Source organism: Triticum dicoccoides, chromosome 3B, assembly GCF_002162155.2.
Source record: "Triticum dicoccoides isolate Atlit2015 ecotype Zavitan chromosome 3B, WEW_v2.0, whole genome shotgun sequence".
Lineage (NCBI taxonomy): Eukaryota > Viridiplantae > Streptophyta > Magnoliopsida > Poales > Poaceae > Triticum > Triticum dicoccoides.
The window spans coordinates 248,194,139-248,212,883 of NC_041385.1; positions in this window are offsets into that span (position 1 = coordinate 248,194,139).

The following is an 18,745-nucleotide window of genomic DNA, read 5'->3' on the forward strand; positions in this document are numbered from 1 at the left end:
AGTGCGCAAGATGGGCATAGACCCCTCAAGGATTAAACCCACAAAAACGACCTTAAAAGGCATCATACCAGGTGTACAGGCCAATTGCACTGGCTCGGTCACACTTGAAGTGGTCTTCGGATCCCCGGATAACTTCCGAAGTGAGGAGTTAATCTTCGACATAGTCCCGTTCCGCAGCGGCTATCATGCACTGCTCGGACGAACCGCATTCGCAAAGTTCAATGCGGTGCCGCACTACACATACCTCAAGCTCAAGATGCCAGGCCCTCGAGGAGTCATCACGGTCAACGAAAACACCGAACGCTCTCTCCGAGCGGAGGAGCATACAGCGGCTCTCGCGGCGGAAGTACAGAGTAGCCTCTTAAGGAAATTCTCGAGTCTGGCTGTTAAGCGACCAGACACCGTCAAACGTGCCCGGAGTAACCTACAACAAGACCACCTGGCACGTTCAGAGCACGCGTAGCAATGCGGCCCCAACCCCAGCCCTCGCAAAATCGCGAAACCAGTACCACGCGTACATCACTATGCTCTGGAGATACCATGGGCATAGGGGGAGGGGCACGACCACGGCAGGCCCAGAGTGTGGCTCAACCACACCAGGGGCTCCCAAATGTGTCAACCTTTTTTCTTTCTTTTTTTTATCCTCAGGACTCCGTTTCCCAGAAGCCCTGTCTGGCAATAGACCCGCCGAACTCACGATGCAATAGCCAGGGAAGCAGAAAAGCTACGACAAGTATCCAGGTGGTCTCCATTACGAGCATTATACATGTTTTACACACAATTCCGCGGCCTACCCCTGGAGGGAGACATGTTAAATAGTCCCACCCCTTGCTTATCGCACTATTTGTATTGTTCTGCATTCATTGCAGTATTTTTCGAATAAACAATGCATCGCTTTTTGCCTATCATTGCATTCCTTTTCATATATATGTTCAATTATGACATGTTGCATCCGTACGCTTTGGTACGGCAAAATACACCAGGGGCTCAAGTTCCCCAAATTATGGTGTGATAAGTCCGAACACTTTCACAAGTGCGGCACCCCGTACTTATAGCATTATATGCATCGGCTCTGAATCATGTCTTGGGTCAACAGTTGGGTTTGCCCGGCTCCCATGTTTTGGTACCTTATGTTCCGTTATATCGGCTAAGGTCGCGCTGGGAGAACCACTGCGATTGTGCCCCAGTTGAGCTGGGTTGAGCACCTCAGTGGAGAAAGCTAAAACTGACCGTCATGATGGGGCGAGAGCCGGTCGCTGTTCGAGAGGTTTTTTCGAGTCCCTAAAGACTTATGCCGCTTAGAGCGAGGAACCGGCTTTGTCCGGCCCAGGCATGGATAGCGCCCCGAATTCGGCCTTCCGAGCCCTAGTGGCTTCGCCGAAATTTAAAATTATAGAATTCTATGGCAAGTGACAGTGTTCAAGCATTATAAGTCCGGTTGCCTCGTTCGTTGTGTTGAGCGCCTCCCTAGATGGACCCAAAAATGGGAACAAGAGCGCTCAAGTTTATCCCGAACACCCCAGCACTCGTGGCATGGGGGCCGAAGCCAACGACTTGCCATCTCTCAGATTTGATAAACGTCCACATAGAAGGTAATATTTAAATTAACAAGCGTTGCTTAGTGCATATGAACAAAGTTTTCAGCGCACAGGATAACAAGATGCGAGTCTACTCAAAAATTACATCTTTGGAGCATTCACCGCAATAATGCGGGCACCCTTCAGGACACCCTTATAATACATCTCGGGCGTGCGATACTCCTTGCCCGGCGGTGGCGCGTCCGTCACAAGCTTCTCGGCGTCCATCTTGCCCCAGTGCACCTTAGCGCGGGCAAGGGCCCGACGGGCACCTTCAATGCAGGCGGAGTGCTTGATGACGTCAACCCACGGACAGGCGTCCACCAGCCGCCGCACCAGACAGAAGTAGCTCCCAAGCATTGCTTCTTTAGGCCACAGCCGAACTATGAGGCCCTTCATGGCCTGTTCGGCCACCTTGTGGAGCTCGACCAGCTACTTCAGCTGGTCGCTCAGGGGCACCGGATGTCCGGCCTCAGCATACTGAAACCAGAACAACTTTTCCGTCGAGCTCCCCTCCTCGGCTCTATAGAACGCGGCAGCATCGGACACGCTACGGGGCAGATCTACGGACGCTCCTGGAGAGCTCCGAATTCGGGTAAGTAACAAGTAATTCACTTTTACATGCTTGCTCTGCATGAAGAATGCCTTACCCGCCGCTATCTTCTTTACTGCCTCAATTTCCTGGAGGGCCTTCTGGGCTTCGGCCTTAGCGGCTTTGGTACTTTCAAGAGCCGACACAAGCTCGGACTCTTGAGTCTTCGAGTCACGCTCCAAACTCTCATGCTTTTCCACGAGATCCTGGAGCTCTTGCCGCACCTCCGCCACCCGCGCCTCCTACTTCTCTCGCTCGGCGCGCTCCGCGGCCGCATTTCGTTCGGCCACGGACACCGCCTCCTACAGGGTTGCCACCTCGTTTGTAGCCCCTGGAGTACCCACGTTATTCCTGTCATTTTTTCTTTTTGCAACCAAAATCCTTTTCTATAAGGTGCAACTGTAATAAGGTATTACTTACCTTCCTTGTACTCGAGCTGCTTCTTGGCACGGCCAAGCTCGATCTCGGACCGCTCGAGGCTCTGCTTCAAGGCATTGACCTCTGCAGTCAGTGCGGCAGAGGTCAACAGCGCTGCCTGCATTCGCATATTGACATATTTATGTTAGACTCCTGTGTATATCTTTTTAGATCCTCAGTTCGGCTTTTCTTTCCGAACACCGAACTGAGCATCAGGGGCTACTGTCTATGCGGTACTATTTTACATATCTTAAAACCCTTACCTCAAAGCCTGTTAGAAGGCTGGTGCAGGCTTCGGTTTGCCCGCTCTTGGCGGACCAAACTTTCTGGATCACCGTACTCATAACAGTGCGGTGCTCCTCGTCGATGGAAGCGCCATTGAGCGCCTCCAGCAAATTATCCGGCGCCTCCGGTTGGATGGAGGTCACCGGAGTCACAGTCTTGCCCTTCTTACGAAGGGGCCGCCTGCCGGACTCCGGAACCACCAAAGGTTCCGGTGCGGAGTCCGGTCCAAAGTCCGGGAGGTTGCCCTGCGGCACCTCCGGGGCCTCCTCCTCCTGGCGGGTCCCCTTCTGGGACCCTACCTCGGCGTCGTCTGTGTCACGGGGGGAGAAGGCGGTCGGAAGTGAAGCGCTATTCACATCCGATGAACCCAAGGACCCGCTCGACGAAGCGGGGAGATCGTCCTTGGGCAGACTACAGGGTTGTATGCGGCTTTAGAAGACACTATGCGAAAAAAAGAAAAAATATGAGTTATTCAGGAGTCCGGACACTTACGATCTCGCCAGGGGCTTGGCCCTTGAGGGCCACTCCTTGTCGCCGTCGTCAGTGTTGGTGGAACAGTCCGGGGGAAGGGTCCTTCCTTTCTTGGACCCTTCGGCCTCCCCCGTTGGGAAAGCCTTCCTTTTCTTCTCTCCCCCCGCTGGGGGAGAGGCCTCTTTCTTCTCCTCCTCGTCTTCGTGGGAGGAGTCCGCCTCGGAGTCGTCGGACGATGAGTCCGATAACACCTGGCGCCGGGAACTCCTCCGGGTTCCCGTGGCCTTCTTCTTGGCCTTCTTCTCCGGCACCACGTAAGGCGCCGGGACCAGCAGCCCTGTCAAACGGGCATCCGCTGGGTCTTCTGGAAGGGGAGCCGGATAGTTAACATGTCCGGACGTCTTCTGCCAGGCCTGTTAAAGGTAATGGGAGTTTAGATCCCACATAGAGTCAACTAGAAAGCAAGTGTCCCATAAAGTATAGTATAGCTTACCTCGCCATCCTGACGCTGCGAGATGAATCCGCGATCTTCGGTTGCGGATGCGGGAGCCTCGGCGCCCTTGAACAGCACCCTCCACGCCTCTTCGTACGTAGTGTCGAAGAGCGCGCTCAAAGTCTGGTGTTGTGCCGGATCGAACTCCCACAAGTTGAAGTCCCGCTATTGGCAGGGGAGAATCCGGCGGATGAGCATGACCTGGATTACGTTGACAAGCTTGAGCTTCTTGTTCACCAGGGTTTGGAGACAGGATTGGAGTCCGGTCAGCTCTTCCGAATCACCCCACAACATGCCCTTCTCTTTCTAGGAGGTGAGCCGCGTGGGGATGCCAGATCTGAATTCGGGGGCCGCTGCCCATTCAGGGTCACGCGGCTCGGTGATGTAGAACCACCCCGATTGCCACCCTTTGATGGTTTCCATGAAGGAGCCCTCAAGCCAGGTGACGTTGGGCATCTTGCCCACCATGGCACCTCCGCATTCCGCTTAGCTGCCACCCACTACCTTCGGCTTGACACTAAAAGTCTTTAGCCATAAGCCGAAATGGGGCTGGATGCAGAGGAAAGCCTCGCACACGACGATAAACGCTGAGATGTTGAGGATAAAATTCGGGGCCAGATCATGGAAATCCAGGCCATAGTAGAACATGAGCCCCCGGACAAAGGGGTGGAGTGGGAAGCCCAGTCCACGGAGGAAATGGGGAAGGAACACAACCCTCTCATGGGGCCTGGGGGTGGGGATGAGCTGCCCCTCGTTGGGGAGCCGGTGCGCAATATTGTTGGACAAGTATTCGGCCGTGCGCAGCTTTTTGATGTGCCCCTTTGTGACGGAGGAGGCCATCCACTTGCCTCCCGCTCCAGACATAGTTGTAGAAGGTTGAGGTGAGATGTGTGGGCTTGGGCGGTGGAGCTCGAGTGCGCGGAGATGGATAAGCAAAGGAGGAAGAAGGCGTAGGTAAAACGGTGGATCCTTATCCCCTTATATATGGGCGGACGAAACTATGCGTCCCCACCAGCCCGGTAAAACTCGCTTATCTCCCAAGCGCCGCGATCAATGGCGCGGTTGGGTCACCCACGTCCGTATTGATGAGAATCCCGGAATAAGGGGACACGATCTCTGCTTTGACAAGACGTGCCAAGGAAATCCCTTCGCTAAACGCGCTGAGGTGGGACAATAAAAGCGATTCGAGTAAAGGCTTGGCCGTGGCGTGACATCATGCCGGGAAATATGTCAGTAGATTGAACTTGTGTGAATATTATTCTCTCTACGGTGGAATGTGGAATTTATTTTGCAGAGCTGGACACTATCCTGGTGTTCAAAATCTTCTATGAATTATTCGGAGGAGGAACCCGCCTTGCAATGCCGAAGACAATATGCGCGCCGGACTCGTCGTCATTGAAGCCTGGTTCAGGGGCTACTGAGGGAGTCCTGGACTAGGGGGTGTCCGGATAGCCGAACTATCATCATGGGCCGGACTCCAAGACTATGAAGATACAAGATTGAAGACTTCGTCCCGTGTCCGGATGGGACTTTCCTTGGCGTGGAAGGCAAGCTTGGCAATACGGATATGTAGATCTCCTACCATTGTAACCGACTCTGTGTAACCCTAGCCCTCTCCGGTGTCTATATAAACCGGGGGGTTTTAGTCTGTAGGACGAACAATAATCATACCATAGGCTAGCTTCTAGGGTTTAGCCTCCTTGATCTAGTGGTAGATCTACTCTTGTACTATCCATATCATCCATATCAATCAAGCAGGAGTAGGGTTTTACCTCCACCGAGAGGGCCCGAACCTGGGTAAAAACATCGTGTCCCTTGTCTCCTATTACCATCCGCCTAGACGCACAGTTCGGGACCCCCTACCCGAGATCCGCCGGTTTTGACACCGACAGGAGTCCTAAAATTAAGAGAAAAAATAAGAATGACACAATTGGGAGCCCCTGGTGCGGTTGAGCCGCATTCTGGGCCTATCGTGGTTGTGCCCCTCCCCCTATGCCCATGGTATTTCCAGAGCGTAATTATGTACGCGTAGTACTGGTTTCGCAATTTCGCGAGGGCTGGGGTTGGGGCTGCATTGCTACGCGTGCTCGGAACGTGCCAGGCGGTCTTGTTGTTGGTTACTTCGGGCACGCTTGACGGTGTCCGGACGTTTAATAGCCGGACTCGAGAATTGCCTTAAGAGGCTGCTATGTACTTCTGCCGCTAGGGCCGCCGTATGCTCCTCCGTTCGGAGAGAGCATTCGGTGTTTCCATTGACCGTAATGACTCCTCGAGCGCCTGGCATCTTGAGCTTGAGGTATGCATAGTGTGGCACCGCATTGAACTTTGCAAATGCGGTTCGTCCGAGCAGTGCGTGATAGCCACTGCGGAACGGGACTATGTCGAAGATTAATTCCTCACTTCGGAAGTTATCCGGTGATCCGAAGACCACTTCAAGTGTAACTGAGCCTATATAGTTGGCCTCTACACCTGGTATGACGCCTTTGAAGGTCGTCTTTGTGGGTTTAATCCTTGAGGGGTCTATGCCCATCTTGCGCACTGTGTCCTGATAAAGCAAGTTCAGGCTATTGCTGCCGTCCATTAGGACTCTAGTGAGGTGAAATCCGTCAACGATTGGGTCTAGAACCAATGCGGCGAATCCGCCATGGCGGATGCTAGTGGGGTGGTCCCTTCGATCAAAAGTGATCGGGCAGGAGGACAACGGATTGAACTTTAGGGCGATTGGCTCCATCGCATATACATCCCTTAGTGCATGCTTCCGCTACCTTTTGGGTATGTGGGTTGCGTATATCATGTTCAACGTCCGCACTTGTGGGGGAAAGCCCTTCTTTCCTCTATTGTTCGGCGGCCGGGGCTCCTCCTCGTCATCGCTATGCAGCCCCTTGTCATTGTTTTCGGTAGTTAGCTTGTCTGCCTGCTTGAACACCCAACAATCCCTGTTGATGTGATTGGCTGGCTATTCAGGGGTGCCGTGTATCTGGCACGAGCGATCGAGTATTCGGTCCAAATTGGACGGGCCCGAAGTATTTCTTTTGAATGGTTTTTCCCGCTGACCGGGTTTAGAGCCTCTGAATCCGGCATTGATTGCCGTATCTTCAGCATTATCGCCATTAATGCGGCGCTTGTGCTTGTTGCGACGCGACCTGCCGTTGCTGTCCTTCGTACCCGAATTACCAGGGCTCTTGGTCATATTGTTACTACGAGCTAGCCAGCTGTCCTCTCCCACGCAAAAGCGGGTCATGAGTGTTGTGAGGGCTGCCATGGATTTCGGCTTTTCCTGTCCTAGGTGCCGGGCAAGCCACTCGTCACGGATGTTATCTTTGAAGGCTGCAAGGGCCTCTGCATCCGGACAGTCGACGATTTGATTTTTATTCATTAGGAACCGTGTCCAGAATTGTCTGGCCGATTCTTCTGGCTGCTGAATTATGTGGCTTAGGTCATCAGCGTCTGGTGTCGCACATAAGCGCCCTAGAAATTGTCGAGGAATGCGGCTTCCAGGTCTTCCCAACAACCAATTGATTCCGCTGGCAAGCTGTTAAGCCAATGCCGAGCTGGTCCTTTAAGCTTGAGTGGGAGGTATTTGATGGCGTGTAGATCATCACCGCGGGCCATGTGAATATGAAGGAGATAGTCCTTGATCCAGACCGCAGGATCTGTTGTGCCATCGTATGATTCAATGTTTACGGGTTTGAAACCATCAGGGATTTGATGATCCATCACTTCGTCTATGAAGCATAGTGGGTGTGCAGCGCCTCTGTATTGGGCTATATCATGACGCAGCTCAAATGAGCTTCGTCTACTGTGTTTGGCCCGGCCGGAATTGCCATGTCTGGCGTGATGGTTATCATCACGTATCGTGGGGCGCCCACGCGATCCATAGATCGATCTTGTTTGCCTTTCCTTGTCCTCCAATATATCCCGCAGGTCTGGCGCATTTCCCCGTGCCTTGGTATTTTTTGAGCGGCGCCGGGGTGTGGCTTGAGTGGAGGGCTGAGAGGCCTCTCTGTCGCGGCTATGAGGTGGTCGGTCGGCCGTATCATGCACTGGTGATGTAGGTTTAGGTGCTTCCTCCTCTAATCGGGGTAGCAGCCTGCGTTTTGGGTAGCTCTTGGAGGGGCGTTCGAGTTCATACTCTTCGGCCGCGAGGACTTCAGTCCATCTGTCGGCTAGCAAGTCTTGGTCAGCTCTAAGCTGTTGCTGCTTTTTCTTGAGGCTGCTTGCCGTGGCCATAAGCCTACGTTTGAAACGCTCTTGTTCAATGGGGTCCTCAGGCACTACAAATTCGTCGTCGTCGAGGCTTGCCTCGTCTTCAGAGGGAGGCATGTAATTATCGTCCTCTACCTCTCTGTCTGCCGCTCTCTCATGAGGGCTGGCTTCTCCATCCTCCTGTGCTGAATCCTTCTGGAGGGGGTTGTCTTCGGCACTGTCCGGGGTGTTATTGTCTCTGGTGCCGGAATCTCCGTTTTTGTTGTGGAGGGATTTAGAGCGGCGCCGCTGACGTTGGCGCTTAGACTGTTTCTTGGAGGGGTCATCCTCCGTTGTTCCATCGCCATTCCCATCATTTGGGATGTCCACCATGTATATGTCGTATGACGAGGTGGCCTTCCAGTGCCCTGTAGGCGCTGGTTCTTGGTCGTCTCCTGCATCGTCGTCCATGCCGTCGATGTCTTCGGAGTCGAAGTCGAGCATGTCGGTTAAGTCATCGACAGTGGCTACGAAGTGGGTGGTGGGTGGGCTTTGAATTTCTTCGTCGTCCGCATCCCAACCTTCCTGACCATAATCCGGCCAGGGCTCTCCTGATAAAGAGAGAAACTTTAGCGAATTCAGGATGTCGCCACAGGGCGAGTGCTAAAAGATGCCCGCAGCAGTGAACTCCATGATCGGTGCCCAATCGGATTCGATTGGCAGGGGCGCGGAAGGTTCGGAGTCCGGAGAGGAGTCCAGCACCTTGGAGTCATGAGCTTCGCAAAGGACAGGGTTGGTGTTCGGCTCAATTGCCATAGAGATAGCAGCCCCCAAGGCGGTGTCCAGCCACCCATCCTCGATCGGCGCAGTCGGCTCCGAGCTAAGGGTCGGAGCGGACACTTGTGTGGCCTCCAGGGCACTGTCCAGCAGCAGAGCTAGATCATGGCCATCGTGACAGTGCGGCACGCTTGGCTGTGGCTCGAACCCGTCGAAGATCAAGTCTCCGCGAACGTCAACCGTATAGTTCAAACTTCCCAATCTGACCTGATGGCCAGGGGCGTAGCTTTCAATCTGCTCCAGATGGCCAAGCGAATTGGCCCGCAGTGCAAAGCCACCGAATACGAAGATCTGTCCGGGGAGAAAAGTCTCACGCTGGACCGCATCATTGTTGATGATCGGAGGAGCCATCGGGCCTAAAGATGACGACACAGAGGAACTCTCAATGAAAGCACCAATGTCGGTGTCAAAACCGGCGGATCTCGGGTAGGGGTCCCGAACAATGCGTCTAGGCGGATGGTAAAAGGAGACAAGGGACACGATGTTTTTACCCAGGTTCGGGCCCTCTCGATGGAGGTAAAACCCTACTCCTGCTTGATTGATATTGATGATATGGGTAGTACAAGAGTAGATCTACCATGAGATCAGAGTGGCTAAACCCTAGAAGCTAGCCTATGGTATGATTGTTCTTCGTCCTTCGGACTAAAACCCTCCGGTATATAGGCACCAAAGAGGGTTAGGGTTACACAGAGTCGGTTACAATGGTAGGAGATCCACATATCCGTATCGCCAAGCTTGCCTTCCACGCCAAGGAAAGTCCCATCCGGACACGGGACGAAGTCTTCAATCTTGTATCTTCATAGTCCAGGAGTCCGGCCGAAGATGATAGTTCGGCTATCCAGACACCCCCTAGTCCGGGACTCCCTCAGGGATGATATGTTACCTTATGCCTCTCCCTCAAATAGAATTACGATAGTGATTACCGGTCTAGTAACATAGTCAGTTGCTTTGGGACAATTCCACAACTCCTACCACCACTTTTCCACACTCGCTATATTTACTTTATTGCATCTTTATCTAAACAGCCCCTAGTTTATATTTACGTGTTTTTTACTTTCTTGCAATCTTACCCGAAAACACCTACAAAGTACTTCCAGTTTCATACTTGCTCTAGGTAAAGTAAACATTAAAGCATGCGTAGAGTTGTATCGGTGGTTGATAGAACTTTAGGGAATATTTGTTCTACCTTTAGCTCCTCATTGGGTTCGACACTCTTACTTATCAAAAACTGTTGCGATCCCCTGTACTTGTGGGTTATCAAGACCTTTTTCTGGCGCCGTTGCCGGGGAGTCATAGAGTGGGGTGAATATTCTTGTGTGTGCTTGTTTGCTTTATCACTAAGTAATTTTTATTTGCTGTTCTTAGTTGTTCTCTATCTTTATTTATGGATATGGAACACAAAATACCAAAAAAAAATTAGAGGTACTTGCTACTCATGTAGATGGGGTAACTCCTAAAACCCCCGATTCTCATTATGTGAGAGATATTATGTACTACTTTGATAATCCTGAGAAAACCCCATTCAACTTTATAATGGGAGACATGTTGGATCAACGTGAATACTTTAGGGATTATCGCTCGACACAAAAAGGGAAACTATTATGGGATCAATTTATTATGTTGCGTTGGTATGCCTGGAATCTATGCTTGAGATATGATATTACTTGTTGCTCCAGGATGGAGGCTCCACACCTCCCCTTTTCATGCAAATTTAATGATAATGAAACCTTAGCTTCTTATGCTAATGGTATATATGATTACTATGATGTGGAACAAATAGAAGAATTTGTTGCTTTTAAGGCTGCCTATGATATTGAAGCTTTGTTTGAAAAGTATGAAGCTTTTGATGATGATGGTTATAGGCCGGAAAATCTTGCTATACTTGGATATTGCTATGAAAATTATGAATACAATTACTATATTAATTCTTTTATGAAGAAAGTCAACGCTATCCAAGAAGAGACTAATATTTTGCAGGAAGCTATGGAAGAAGAAATTGATGAAACTATGAGCTCATTGGATGAAAAAGATGATGAGGAGAGCGAAGAACCAAAGGAGGAAGAGCGGATTGATCACCCGTGCCCACCTTCTAATGAGAGTAACTCTTCAACTCATACATTGTCTAAGTCCCCGTCGTGCTTACCGAAGGATGATTGCTATAATGATTGCTATGATGATTGTTATGATACCGTTGATTCTCTTGAAATACCCCTTTTTGATGATGCTTGCTGCTTATGGCCAAGATGCCAATATGAATGATGCTTATGGAGATGAACTTGCTATAGTTCCTTATGTTAAACATGAAATTGTTGCTATTGCACCCACGCATGATAGTCCTATTATCTTTTTGAATTCTCCCAACTACACTATATCGGAGAAGTTTGCACTTATTAAGGATTATATTGATGGGTTGCCTTTTACCATTGCACATGATGATTTTTATGAATGTGATACGCATGTGCTAGCTGCTCCTACTTGCAATTATTATGAGAGAGGAACCATATCTCCGCCTCTCTATGTTTCCCATACGCTGAAATTGTGAGAAACTGCTTATACTATGCATTGGCCTTTACTATGTGTGCATGAATTGTTCTTTTATGACATGCCAATGCATAGGAAGAGAGTTAGACTTCGTTGTTGCATGATATATGTTATTTTGTGCTCACTACTAAATTACAAATCATTGTTAATTAAAATTGGCTTTGATATACCTTGGGATCCGGGTGGATCCATTACTTGAGCACTAAATGCCTAGCTTAATGGCTTTAAAGAAAGCGCTGCCAGGGGGGCAACCCGGAAGTTTTAGAGAGTCATTTATTTCTGTTGAGTGCTTTCATATAGTTTAAAAACAAAAAAAATAAAGAGGGGAACCCAAAACTTTTCAAAAAGAGAAGTGAAAGTGAGAGAGACGAGCATTGTGAAAGTGGGGGACGTCCTTGAACTTTGTTCATGCCCATGGGAACTTTGTGAATCTTGATTACAGAAAATTTTCATCAAAAATAATTATCCCCTTGTAAAATTCCTTTGTATTATAAAAATAATGTGCCAAGGTTTGCCTTTAGGATGTTTACAATGCTTGTTGGTTTGTACGGTGCAGGACAGAAACTTTGGCTGTAGTGCGCGATTTTACATTTTTAACTGGAACGTCAAATGGTCCTGATTCCTTTTTCACTGTCTTGCTGTACAACTTTTTTATTTGTCCTAATTTTGGTAGAATTTTTGGGGTACCAGAAGTATGGTGGATGTTCAGATTTCTACAGACTGCTCTGTTTTTGACAGATTCTGTTTTTGATGCATAGTTTACTTGTTTTGATGAACCTATCAATTTATATTAGTGGATTAGGCCATGAAAAAGTTATATTACAGCAGACAAAATGCAAAAACAAAATATGAATTGGTTTTCTACAGTACGTAGAGTGGTGATTTGCTTTATTATACTAACGGATCTTACCGAGTTTTCTGTTGAAGTTTTGTGTGGATGTAGTGTCTAGTCGAGGATGTTTCGATGTGAGAAGAAGGAAGAGAGGCAAGAGCTCAAGCTTGGGGATGCCCGAGGCACCCCAAGTAAATATTCAAGGAGACTCAAGTGTCTAATCTTGGGGATGCTGGGGAGGCATCCCCTCTTTCTTCAACAAATATCGGTATGTTTCGGATTCGTTTCGTTCATGCATTATGTGCAAGTCTTGGAGCGTCTTTTGCATTTAGTTTTCATTTTTCTTTTATGAACCATGCTGGTATGAGATAATCCTTGGTTGATTTATAGAATGCTCATTGCACTTCACTTAAATCTTTTGAGTGTGGCTTTATAGAATGCTTCATGTGCTTCACTTATATCATTTGAAGTTTGGATTGCCAGTTTCTCATCACATAGAAAACCGCCATTTGTAGAATGCTCTTTTGCTTCACTTATATTTGTTAGAGCATGGGCATATCTTTTGTAGAAAGAATTAAACTCTCTTGCTTCACTTATATCTATTTAGAGAGATGACAGGAATTGGTCATTCACATGGTTAGCCATAAAATCCTACATAAACTTGTAGATCGCTGAATATGATATGTTTGATTCCTTGCAATAGTTTTGCGATATAAAGATGGTGATATTAGAGTCATGCTAGTGGGTGGTTGTGGATTGTAGAGACACTTGTATTGAGGTTTGTGATTCCCGTAGCATGCACGTATGGTGAACCGCTTTGTGATGAAGTTGTAGCACAATTTTATTTATTGATTGTCTTCCTTATGAGTGGCGGTCGGGGACGAGCGATGGTCTTTTTCTACCAATCTATCCCCCTAGGAGCATGCGTGTAGTACTTTGTTTTCAATAGCTTGTATATTTTTGCAATAAGTATATGAGTTCTTTATGACTAATGTTGAATCCATGGATTATACGCACTCTCACCCTTCCACCATTGCTAGCCTCTCTAGTACCGTGCAACTCTCGCCGGTGCATTACACCCACCATATGCCTTCCTCAAAACAGACACCATACCTACCTATTATGGCATTTCCATAGCCATTCCGAGATATATTGCCATGCAACTTCCATCATCATCATATACATGACTTGAGCATTCATTGTCATATTGCTTTGCATGATCGTAAGATAGCTAGCATGATGTTTGATGTCATTGCTACGCTAGATCATTGCACATCCCGGTACACCACCGGAGGCATTCATATAGAGTCATATCTTTGTTCTAGATATCGAGTTGTAATATTGAGTTGTAAGTAACTAAAAGTGTGATGATCATCATTATTAGAGCATTTCCCCAGTGAGGAAAGGATGATGGAGACTATGATTCCCCCACAAGTCGGGATGAGACTCCGGACTTTAAAAAAAAAGAGGCCAAAGAAGCCCACCAAAAAAAGAAAATAAAAAAATGAGAGAAAAAGAGAGAAGGGGCAATGTTACTATCCTTTTACCACACTTGTGCTTCAGAGTAGCACCATGTTCTTCATAGAGAGAGCCTCCTATGCTTTCACTTTCATATACTAATGGGAATTTTCATTATAGAACTTGGCTTGTATATTCCGATGATGGGCTTCCTCAAATGCCCGAGGTCTTCATGAGCAAGCAAGTAGGATGCACACCCACTTAGTTTCAGTTTGAGCTTTCATACACTTATAGCTCTAGTGCATCCGTTGCATGGCAATCCCTACTCACTCACATTGATATCTATTGATGGGCATCTCCATAGCCCGTTGATACGCCTAGTTGATGTGAGACTTTCTCCCTTTTTGTCTTCTCCACATAACCTCCACCATCATATTCTATTCCACCTATAGTGCTATGTCCATGGCTCACGCTCATGTATTGCGTGGAAGTTGAAAAAGTTTGAGATTACTAAAGTATGAAACAATTGCTTGGCTTGTCATCGGGGTTGTGCATGATTAAATACTTTATGTGATGAAGATAGAGCAACAGCCAGACTATATGGTTTTGTAGGGATAACTTTCCTTGGCCATGTTGTTTTGAAAAGACATGATTGCTTTATTGGTATGCTCGAAGTATTATTGTTTTTATGTCAAATGATAGACTATTGCTTTGAATCACTCGTGTCTTAATATTCATGCAATGATTAGACATATGATCAAGATTATTCTAGGTAGCATTCCACATCAAAAATTATTCTTTTTTATCATTTACCTACTCGAGGACGAGCAGGAATTAAGCTTGGGAATGCTGGTACGTCTCCGTCGTATCTATAATTTTTTATTGTTCCATGCCAATATTATTCAACTTTTATATACTTTTGGCAACTTTTTATACTATTTTTTGGGGCTAACATATTGATCCAGTGCCCAGTGCCAGTTCCTGTCTGTTGCATGTTTTTTTGTTTCGCAGAAACCCAATATCAAACGGAGTCCAAACGGGACAAAACGGACGGAGATTTTTTTTTGGAATATTTATGATTTTTGGGAAGTAAAATCAATGCGAAACGGTGTCTGAGGTGGTCACGAGGTAGGGGGCACGCCCTACCCCCCAGGCGCGCCCTGACCCTCGTGGTCCACCCGTAAGGCGTTTGATGCACTTCTTCTGGCGCAAGAAAGATAATTTTATGAGAAAGATCTGGGTGAAAGATTCACCCCAATCGAAGTTACGGATCTCCGGATATTTAAGAAACGGTGAAGGGGTAGAATCTGAGAACGCAGAAACATAGAGATAGATCCAATCTTGGAGGGTCTCTCGCCCCTCCCAAGCCATGGGAGCCAAGGACCAGAGGGGAAACCCTTCTCCCATCTAGGGAGGAGGTCAAGGAAGAAGAAGAAGAAGAAGGGGGCTCTCTCCCCTTTGCTTCCGGTGGCGCTGAAACGCCGCCGGGGGCCATCATCATCACCGCGATCTTCACCAACACCGCCATCATCTTCACCAACATCTCCATCACCTTCCCCCTTCTATATTCAGCAGTCCACTCTCCTGCAACCCGCTGTACCCTCTACTTGAACATGGTGCTTTATGCTTCATATTATTATCCAATGTTGTGTTGCCATCCTATGATGTCTGAGTAGATTTTCGTTGTCCTATCGGTGATTGATGAATTGCTATGATTGGTTTGAGTTGGATGTTTTATTATTGGTGCTGTCCTATGGTGCCCTCCGTGTCGCGCAAGCGTGAGGGATTCCCTCTGTAGGGTTTGCAATATGTTTATGATTTGCTTATGGTGGGTGGCGTGAGTGACAGAAGCACAGACCCGAGTAAGTAGGTTGTTTGCGTATGGGATAAAAGGGGACTTGATGCTTAATGCTGTGGTTGGGTTTTACCTTAATGAATCTTTAGTAGTTGCGGATGCTTGCTAGAGTTCCAATCGTAAGTGCATAGAATTCCATGTAAGGGATGATATGTTAGCTTATGCCTCTCCCTCAAATAGAATTACAATAGTGATTACCGGTCTAGTAACATAGTCAGTTGCTTAGGGACAATTCCACAACTCCTACCACCACTTTTCCACACTCGCTATATTTACCTTATTGCATCTTTATCTAAACAGCCCCTAGTTTATATTTACGTGTTCTTTACTTTCTTGCAAGCTTACCCGAAAACACCTACAAAGTACTTCTAGTTTCATACTTGTTCTAGGTAAAGTAAACATTAAAGCATGCGTAGAGTTGTATCGGTGGTTGATAGAACTTTAGGGAATATTTGTTCTACATTTAGCTCCTCGTTGGGTTCGACACTCTTACTTCCGAAAACTGTTGCAATCCCCTATACTTGTGGGTTATCAGACGTCGCCATAGATGGCGCACGCCTCCATGCAGCCGAGTGTGTGCGCATGCATGTGTTATTCGCGTGCATTCTGCGGCCGAGTGTGTGTGCATGCACGTGTTGTGTACGTGCATTGTGTGCTTCATGCTATGCGTGTATGTGCATGAGTTGGATCGGATGGAGTTAGTGCGTTGGCTTGTGTACATGTGTGGCTGCATGCGTCCTGTACATGCATGGCTTGTTGCGTGGTTATCAATATAAACTATAAAACATCTCCAACTTAGCTTCCTGATGTACCGTTTCTAGTGGTTAGCGAAGAGTTCATATTCTTTTGTTTGTTTATAGGTGGGCAGGCGGCAAAAAACAGGGGAAAACGTGCAAGGTTCCTTGCAGACGCTCCACCGCAAGGTTCCTTGCTCATTCTCGGTCGTTGGGAATCTATGTTCTTCAACTCTTTTCTTTTATGTGAGCTTTGTTCATCCTTTTCCCAACACATGAGACATCTAGCATCAAGGTGCACGTGTCATGCAAGAAAATAGAGATAATCAGATAAGCAGTGCGTAAGTGAGTCGTGCACTTCGATGGCACCTACACAATATTTTTTTTCTCCTCGATGGCACGTGTATAGTGCACGTACTCAACAACAGAGCACGGGATGGTAGCAATGAATTTGATGTGTCCCGTCAACTCACAGAACGACGAGAAGCTTGATTACGCCTTCTCCCTCCCCAACGCGTGCGCGGTGGCTCACAGCACGAGGAGAAACTTTTGCTTACAAGCGGTGGACATGAAGCAGTTCATTTGGTGTCAGATTGCCAGAAGTACTACTGTAGAACCATCGACTTCCGGAAGAGGCGAAGAGCCAAGCGCAAGGTCACCTAATGACCTTAGGCTAGGCGTAGTGGGAGTAACATAAGTAGGGGTATCTCCATTTTTTATTCTAGAAACAACCACACGCGAATATCGAGGTGCTGGTTACGTAGAACAAATTTCCTGGAGTCTGTGCTCAGCCCTCCTCTATCTTTCTTCTCAGCCAGCCAGCGGATGCGCGGAGCCCATCGTTTGTTTGCTCATATGCGGTCCCACATGTTAGTGAAAATGCAAGAGGACCCACTGAACCTGCACATCTTTCACCTCGACGTGTTGGTGATGAAAAACAAATCCAATAAAGATCTTCGGTGGCCGCTTATTGGAGTACTCAAGAGTAGTAAGATTCTATTTATAGTTTAACCCAAGATGCACATCACGTGGCTTCAACTACCACTCTATTTTCTTGCATGACACGACCTGGATGCTGGATGTCCCACATGTCAACAAAAGGAGGAAGAACCCGACCAAATCTTCGGTTGTGCTCTCGGATTATACTAGTTGTGCTAACTTAAAATTTTTATTGTGTAGAATGGATGCAAGTTTTGGTATTGGGAAGAAGAGTACATCGATATTGATAGAGCGCAATTTTGTAGATGTTCTAGCACTTTTAGCTAGCATAGAGGCTAGAGATGAGACTAGTGCACTTGTTGATACTAGAAAAGAGGCTAGACATGAGACTAGATGCGAGGAAGCAACGTCTACTTCTTTACACTCGAAGAAGAAAGAAGCACGCAAGATCGAGCCTCCACAGATCACCAATGAATGCATCGAGAAGGCACTAATCCAACTTATAGGAGCAGTTATGGAAGTCGGATATCTTCTAAAATGTATTCTTGTGGTTCTTGTTTTCTTTGGTCTTGCTTTTCTAGTCAAAATTATCATTGGAGTTTGTGCAAAACGGACGTCGGTTTGGGGTCGTGCGTTGGAGTTGGCCTTACAAGTGGGACCACAGTTGAGGAAACCGACTATCGGCAAACCTCCACCTCGCCCGCCGTGCGATGGCTGAGTTAGAGAAACTACGAGGTTGAAGAGATTGCTCTAGCACAGACTCCAAGAAATATGGTGTCAGATGGATGTCGTGCGAGTGGCGTGTGCCGTACTCCTGGACGTGAATGCTTGTTCTGGCCCATGCCACCCTACTACTCCTACTACTTATATAGTACTAGTAGTATCGAGGATTCGAGGTGCTGGTTACGTACAGCGAACACATTAACATATGGCCCACCTCACACTGTGGCCAAATTTCCTGGAGTCTGTGCTAGGTTAAAAAGTGTTCTTTGTGAGGGAGGGTGGCTGGTCTTAAGTTTAAAACTTGTTGTATTACGTATACGTAGACGTAGAGATAGTGCAGCAGTTCTGAAAGTTTGAACCCAAACATCAGAATGCAACTTCTACTGGACTCATCCAAGGACCTAGGATGATGGGATTCATAGCTACAGTAAAAACACCCGCCCGATGCGTGAAGCATGTGAAGCTAGTACAAATAGTGTACTACTATTGTTGATTGGCCTCATCCGATAACCTGTTGCAATGCACGTACAATTATGTATTCAGAAAATATTTTTTTGTCGCGTCGCAGCACTCACTCAGAGAAGCGACTCGAAAGCCATTCATAAATTTAGTAAGTTTATCACAGGCATATCATTTTATTACATACAACAGGTCATCAACCCACATCGACAATGAGGATACATTATAAATACTAAAGTTTTCATCACACAACAAATAACAAGCAATGAAATGAACTTCAACTCAACCAATCCTCGGCGTTGGCAACACTTGCTTTGAACCACAAGTGATTCTTGGGGACGGGCCAT